The following is a 7,586-nucleotide window of genomic DNA, read 5'->3' as shown; positions in this document are numbered from 1 at the left end:
CAGGTGTTTACTTCCAAATAGAGGACTTAAAAAGGCATCAAAAGTTCATATCATTTTTCCCTTTCTTTTGGAATGAGCCTGACAAAGAAGTCTCAGCTCAAACATAAAATGCTCAATTAAATTTGAATCACACATATAACAAATCCTTTTTTTGTATAGGGATATCCCAAATATTATATTGAATATACTTAAAATAACACACACATATGTAATTGAATTTCATATGGACTCTTTCTCTATATTTCTCTATCTATACATAGAGATACATAGAGATATATACATAGAGACCATATGAAATAAAAATTTTATTGGGCATTTTGTATTTTGCAACCTGAATCTGGCAAAACCTAAGATAGCAGGTGCACCATTGGTCTGTGTTCCAGAATAAAGAGCAGGTGGATCAGGACCTCTGTCAACTTTCTCATGACATGAAACGTGATCAAGCTCTGTGGTCATAAACCATATTGATTTGAGATCCCTTTTTTATAAAGCACAGCCTAGAGAAAGCTGACTGAGAAGCCACCATACTTTCCTCCTAGGATATGACAGAAATCCTTACCTTGTAGAAGCTGGGGAACGTTTCGCTCTGCTTCAGCTTCGAACCCTCTCTATGCCCACTCTTCACATTGACTTCCCTGCCCTCCGCTCATCTAACTTAAGCAGTCCTATGCTGGGCCATGGTGGTTTCATCATTCCATTTTTATCAGAGTCCCGAATTTAGGGCAGGCCTCAATCTTCCTCTCTGCAATAAATGTGAATTTAGTGTCCATGTCACAGATAAGTCCCCGCCCCCCACTGAAATACACAGTTCATCAATGGTATTTCTAATGAATTACTTGTATCAGCAACTACCTAGTTGCCACTGCAGAAATTGGGTGCAGATTCTAGAAATGATGGAACTACATGTAACTTGTACAAAAATACATATTTCAAGATAAATTCTGGTCATGCAACAGTATGTCGTTAATTCCAGAAATGTTTATTGGCTCCTCCCAGATGGTGAATCAGCTACTAGCAACACTGTGACTGACAGCAATACTACTAGCAATACAAAGGAGACATGCGTTCATAATGGAGGGCAGGGAGGGGAACCGTTTTTATGCCAAAGAACATTTGGATATTTACAACATTATTCATGGGCCAGACAAAGTTATCAACTTAAAAATTAGCCTGCTATCTTTAGTCAGACATTCAATTCACTCACCCCTCCCTAATGAGCTGGCTGGAACTGCTTTCCCGTGGTGAGGTGTGTGACGTTAGCTGGTTTTAATGATTTTGCGGGCTGGCTATCCCCAACCTCTGCTCTAGAGGCTGAGGGAATTCATACATTTCACCTGACTTAAGAAAACCTCTAATATATTAAGTAGGATTTGCCTGTTTTCCCCTTCAATTTAAACATCATCCCTTCCAATTTGCTCACACAGTGTTTAAGATTGTTTTATCCTTTTACTTATCAAATGTCCCTTTGTCTGCAGAAGCTGGTGGTTACAATTTATTAATTCTTTGCCAACAAGGTCTTTGTAATTTTATTTTAAGTGTCCCTTTAAAAATAATTTATGATTGATTCTCTTAGGGAATATAGCATAACCTACTCTTGTGTAAGTTGATTCCAATAAAACACACCATCTACCAAATGCACAATTTCAATGAGGTCCAATCATGAGGATACTATAGCAAAATGAATTAAAAGTTATGGTCTCTGTCCTCAGAAGAGGCACAGTCTCCCAACCAATAGCAAGTTGATGTCAAGGCCACTCTGGTTCATGACAATGATCCAGTGTGAATAGGCGCAGAGCTGTGCTCCATCAAGTTTTCAATGGCTGATATTGTTTTTCCAGAAATAGACCACCAGATCTTAAAAGTGCCTCTGGATTGACTTGAACGTTTGACCTTTTAGTTAGTACCTGAACAAATTGACCATTTGTGCCACCCAGGCACTACACAATCTAGCAGAAATAAGTAATCCGACATCTCAGTTAATGAACACTGTACCGTGTTGATAATATATGCTAAGTAAATGCTTAAAATAAAAGAATTCTAAGAGTTTAGAGTCTGTGTGGGTTTAAGAACGAAGGACGTGGGAGACTAGATGTGGCCTGGAAATATTTTCACTGGACATAGCAGAAGGGATAAGACCTCTTAGACAGGGATTGTGGCAAAGAAGGGTAGGTGAGTGGAAGTGGAGAGGAATGGTGTAAAAACAACAAAGACGGCTATCACTAGTAGCTTAGTCTTTGGCTGTAAGACACTACGATCATTTGGCTAAAGATTTCGGACTTTAAAGACAATGGGAGTCCATTATTCAGAGTTTTGATCCCGGTAATGACAGGCTGCTGGTTGCCATTAAATGGGTTCTGCGTGGCAGCCATTTGCACAACGGGAGTACAGCCTGGTCCAGCATCATCTTCACAAGTGTTTCCATGTGTGGACCTCTTGTTACAGCCACAGTATCCGTCCATCTTGTTGAAGATTGTCCTCTTTTTTGGTGACCCTTGACTTTACCAAGGATGATGTCCTTTTCCAGAGGTTGTACCTCCTGAGAACATGTCTGAAGTCCATGAGAAGAAGTCTGCCACCCTCATTTTTCAGAGCATCTGGATGTACTTTTAAATCAGATTTGTTTATTGTTCTGGCAGTCTGTGGTATACTTAATATTCTTCAACAGCAGCATATTTTCAAAGGCATCAATTATTTTTTATTTCATATTAATTTTTCAGCTTTCATATGTATATGAGGCATTGAAAATACGATGTTTTGGGTCTGGGCATAACTTAGTCTTCAAAATGCTATCTATACTTTTGAACACTTTCAGGGGGTCTTGTGGACAGATTTGACCAATGTAGTGTTTTATTTCTTGACTGTTTCTTCCATGAGTGTGGATCCAAGTAAAGTGAAATATTTGACATATTTAATGTTTTCTCAATTTATCATGATTTTGTTGATAGATCTCTATGTGAGGAATTTTTTTCTTTATGTTGAGGTGTAATATATACTGACGACTGTAATCTTTGCTATTGATCAGTAATTGCTGTAAGTCCTCATAACCTTAAGCAAGCAACGTCGTATGATCTGCATATTGAAAATAGTTAATGAGTCATCCTGTAGTTCTGATGCTCCGGTCTTCCACATGTAGTCTATTTTCTCAGATGATTTTGCTTCAGAATGATGACATTGTAAACACTAATTTCCTCTTTTTAGAAACCATGAGATTGGTGGGCTTTTTTTTTTTTTTGTAGGACAGAGATTACGCAGAGATTTAATTGTTTTGCATCTATGGGCACATATGTGCCCAGAGCTGTATTGATGTGTGGCCATTCAGGACTCATATTGATTTCTACTCAAAACTGCAGACAGTCTTTTTTTCTACTAAAAGCTGTACAGAACATAAGCATATAAAATCATGATTTTAGTGTTTTACCAAAACCTTTATCTTGAGAACATATGGGAAAATTTTTTTTTTCTATTTGGTGGGATATAAGGGTGGATGTAAGGCTGGTGGTAAATATTTTGATACAGATTATAAAAACACAATGGAGGCAGGTGTGTAAGGCAGGGAGGGTGCAAAAGAGGAGCTGATACCACGGGCTCAAGTAGAAAATGTTTTGGAAATGATAATGGCAACATATGTACAAATATGCTTCATACAATTGATGTATGGGATATTATAAGAGCTGTAAGAGCCCCCAATAAAATGACGTAAAATAAAATAAAACATAATTTTAAAAAGCACAACTTGAAAAGTTGACAGCATTATGAGAGTCAATTGGAAAACGAATGAGCTACTCTATGGAATCGAGGAAAACCGAAGCCGAGGACACTGTAAGGGTGCACTGGGAATCAGGAACCAGAAGAACCAGGGGGAACAGAGGACTGTCAGGGTTCTCTTCCTGTCGAATGAATGTTCCTCTCTACTCATGGCTTACATTTGCCTTCTCTTTGAGTAAACCACTCATTTCCATTTTGTGGCATAAAATAAGGCCACAGAGCAACCCCGACGCTAATTTACATTTCACCTCGCTTGCTACAGAAAACAAAAGAAGGGATCACCCAAAACTTTCATTGTCAGATGTGAAAGCTCAAGTAAGGAGTCCAGCCTACCAACTTGGATCCGGTTCCCACCCCTGAGGCAGTGTGTTGTGACTCAAAGCCCATTTTCTTGTATACAATAGTTGTTCCCATGATAAAAATGTGGATTCTAAGAGGAGGAAATAGAAGTTGAGGGCGGACTACCAAAACAGAAAAATGGAAGAAAAGTGGTAATCAAGCAATGGTCACCTAACCATCTTTTAACTGAGGAGAAATTTGATATAAACACTAAATCACTAGCCAAAGCTTAGAAAAAAAGATAAGACAATCCTTATAAACTACCAATCTCATAAAGACTTCCAATTTTGTTGTCTTGTTATCCAAAAGTGAGGGGTCTAACCTCTATTTCCAAAATGAAGATAAGGAAAGAAACTCAGACATTAGAACACTGATGGAGAGGTGACTTGGGACTAAATAGTTGTGGAGATATATTCGTCTTGGTCAATAGTTTCTGCAGAGCTGAAAGGTCCCCCTCAAAATAAACATGACTGTGTGTCCCTTGGCAAGTCTGAACCTGTGATGCAAATGCTCCTGTAACGTAAAGGAATCCAAGAGCGGATGGTGACATCAGCCATGACGCCACATGGTCTGCTACCATTGCAACCTGGATTGCTGCAATCAGGGCACACAAGAAAGAACAAAGTGTTCTGTTTATCACAAAAAGGGATTTATAAATACGAATATGTTTGTACTCACCTCTTTTCAAAGAGCAATACTGTATTCATCTTTGAAGTGAAAATCGGCAAGGATATACCATCTCAGGAATTTGAAATAGCAAATGTCAAGGGTTTTTTGTTTTTGTTTTTTATGGGCCTATTTAAAAAGATATGGGCCCTTGCACTAAACTTTTGAGTTTACTGTAGTGTGCATTTCAACTAAAATGCAAACTCAGAGAAACAGAGACACTATCTATAACTTATCTGGTTATAAATCCTCCCTACCTATGGCCCGCTCCACTACTTCCACCCATCCATCACATTAAGTATCTTGCCTTAACTCCGGATGTTCAATGTTTATTGTTAGATTCAAGACAAATATTGTAGGAAGAATCCTCATGTGGTATGTAAAGTAAGATGGGCAGTGAATGGAGAAAAGATACTATACATGCCACAACAAATTTAGCCTAGCCTATTGGTCTGTGTTGTTGCTCTTAGGTGCCCTTGAGTCAATTCCGAATCATATCCCCGTATGTACCACAGAACCAAACACTGCACGGTCTTTCACCATCCCCACAGGTGCTGTTCTGTGGGAGCCCATTGTTGCAGTCAAAGTGTCCAAGCAATTCCGTTGTGAATTTCACTCTCTTTTAATGACCCTCCACTTTTCCTACTGATGTGTTGTTGTTTTTTTCAGGGACTAGCATTTCTTGATAACTTGTCCAAAGTACATGAGATGAAGTCATACTATCTTCCCTTCAAAGAAGCAATCTAGCTGTATTTCTTCCATGACAAATGTGTTTGTTTTTCTGGCACAATGGTAATAGTCTGTGTATATTTGCACATGAATGTCTACAGTGGTGGCAAGATATATGAAAATATATAATTGTTTTACAAAATATGTGCGGAAAATGAAATTAATGGTATTTAAAAATTAGAAAGCATGTGTGCAGAAAAGTAAATAAGAGACCATGTAAGTTTCAAGTGAGGAGTATAATAGAGTTAGGGAAAAAGATAGGTTTTAGAGAGAGTTATTTAAGTGGAAAATGTCTTAAAATCTTCTAAAACCATTAACTATGCCACGCTTTCCTAAAGGAAGCAGCAAGTTGCTTCCATTTATTAAACACCTTAAGTTGGCTCTGACTCATAAGAAGACAATTTTCAAGAAAAGAGAACAGGTCATGTGCCATCATCAAAACAAAATTTTTAAAACATTGAGTTTATTTTTAACGTTGCTCATTGCTGATTTTCCTCTTTCTCTCTGACCCTTGACTTTAACCATCAGATTGTATTTTTCCACAGATGGGTGTCTCCTGATAACATGTTCAAAGCAAGTGAGTTGATGCCTTACCATCGTCTTCTTTTTTTAATCATTTTATTGGTGGCTTGTAAGCTCTTGTCACAATCCATATAGATCCATTCTGTAGAGCACATTTGTACATTTGTTGCCATCATCATTTTCAAAACATTTTCTTTCCACCTTAGCCCTTGGTATCAGCTCCTCATTGTTCCCCTCCCTCCCTCACCCTTTTTCCCTCATGAGCCCTTGATAATTTATAAATTATTATTACTTTTTCAAGTCTTACACTGACTGATGTCTGCCTTCACCAACATTTCTGTACTCTATCCCTCTGGGAGGAGGTTATATGTAGATCATTGTGATTGGTTCCCCCCTTACTGCCCCCACCTTCCCCTTACCCTCCTGGTATCACTACTCTCATTATTGATCCTAAGTTTGTTTATCTTCAAGCCTTTAAAACCTCAGATGCTATATTTTTGATAGCTAGGCACTATCAGCTGTCTTCACCACATTTTGTCTTCAGCGATGGTACCTGGAAGGTGAGCATCACAGAATTCCAGGTTGTTAGAATAAAGTGTTCTTGCATTGAGGGAATATTGGATTAGAGGCCCAATGTCCATCTGCTACCTTAATACTTAACATATAAGTATATGGACATAGATCTATTTTCCTCTAGTTATATATAAATATATTTACATATATACATGCCTGTATTTAGACATCTATAAATGTCTTTTGCCTCCTAGTTCTTTCCTCTTTTTCCTTTTACTTTCTTCTTATCCCACTATCATGTTCGGCATTCATTCAGGTTTCAGTAATTCCTCTTGGCTACATTGCCCTTGATCAAACCCCACGAGGCATCCTATAACCTCCTTGCCATTGACTTTAGATCATTTGTTGTTCCTTTGTCCCTGTGTTAGTTGACACTCTCTTCCTTTTCCCAACCTCCCCCTCCCCCATGTTCTGTAGGTCCCACTGTTTTTTCCTTTGGATTGTTTATCCCGCCTGTCTTATTTAGATAGACATGCAGAGACAATAATAAGCACAAACATAAGACAGAGCACAACAACAACGACAACAAAAGCCTATAAATAGTTCCAGGTCTGTTTGTTGACCTTTAAGAATGTTTTCAGTCGAGTCTGATGGGATGCCACATCCTGGCCCCAAAGTCTATTTTTGGTATTCCTGACTTAATTGCTTTGCTCCCCTTGGTGCTCTGTGGCACTCCCTTGGCATTTTGCCTTAATAGGGTGGGGTAAGATCAGGCACAATTACTGCACTGTGTCTGCAGTTTTGTCCTCCATCGTGCTATGGGTCATAAGGGTCTTCATGTCTTGTGGTGGGGCAGGCCCTATAGTCCTCTCTGTGCACTGGCTGCTCTGAGCAGGAATATCATCCTTGGGGCTTGGTGGAGCAGGATGTGTTCCACTGTCTCTCTTTGCCTCTTTGTTTGCTCCTGTGTGCTCTGATCAGATGTGCCCCTCTCCCTGAGCTGTAGTTTCAGTGCTTTCCTCTGTAGTACATTCTTTTGAGGAGGGCGGGGG

Source organism: Echinops telfairi, unplaced genomic scaffold (assembly GCF_000313985.2).
Source record: "Echinops telfairi isolate 266 unplaced genomic scaffold, ASM31398v2 ScPeMD7_443;HRSCAF=831, whole genome shotgun sequence".
Taxonomy (NCBI): Eukaryota; Metazoa; Chordata; class Mammalia; order Afrosoricida; family Tenrecidae; genus Echinops; species Echinops telfairi.
The sequence above is the reverse complement of the archived record's forward strand: the minus strand, read 5'-3'. Positions refer to the sequence as shown.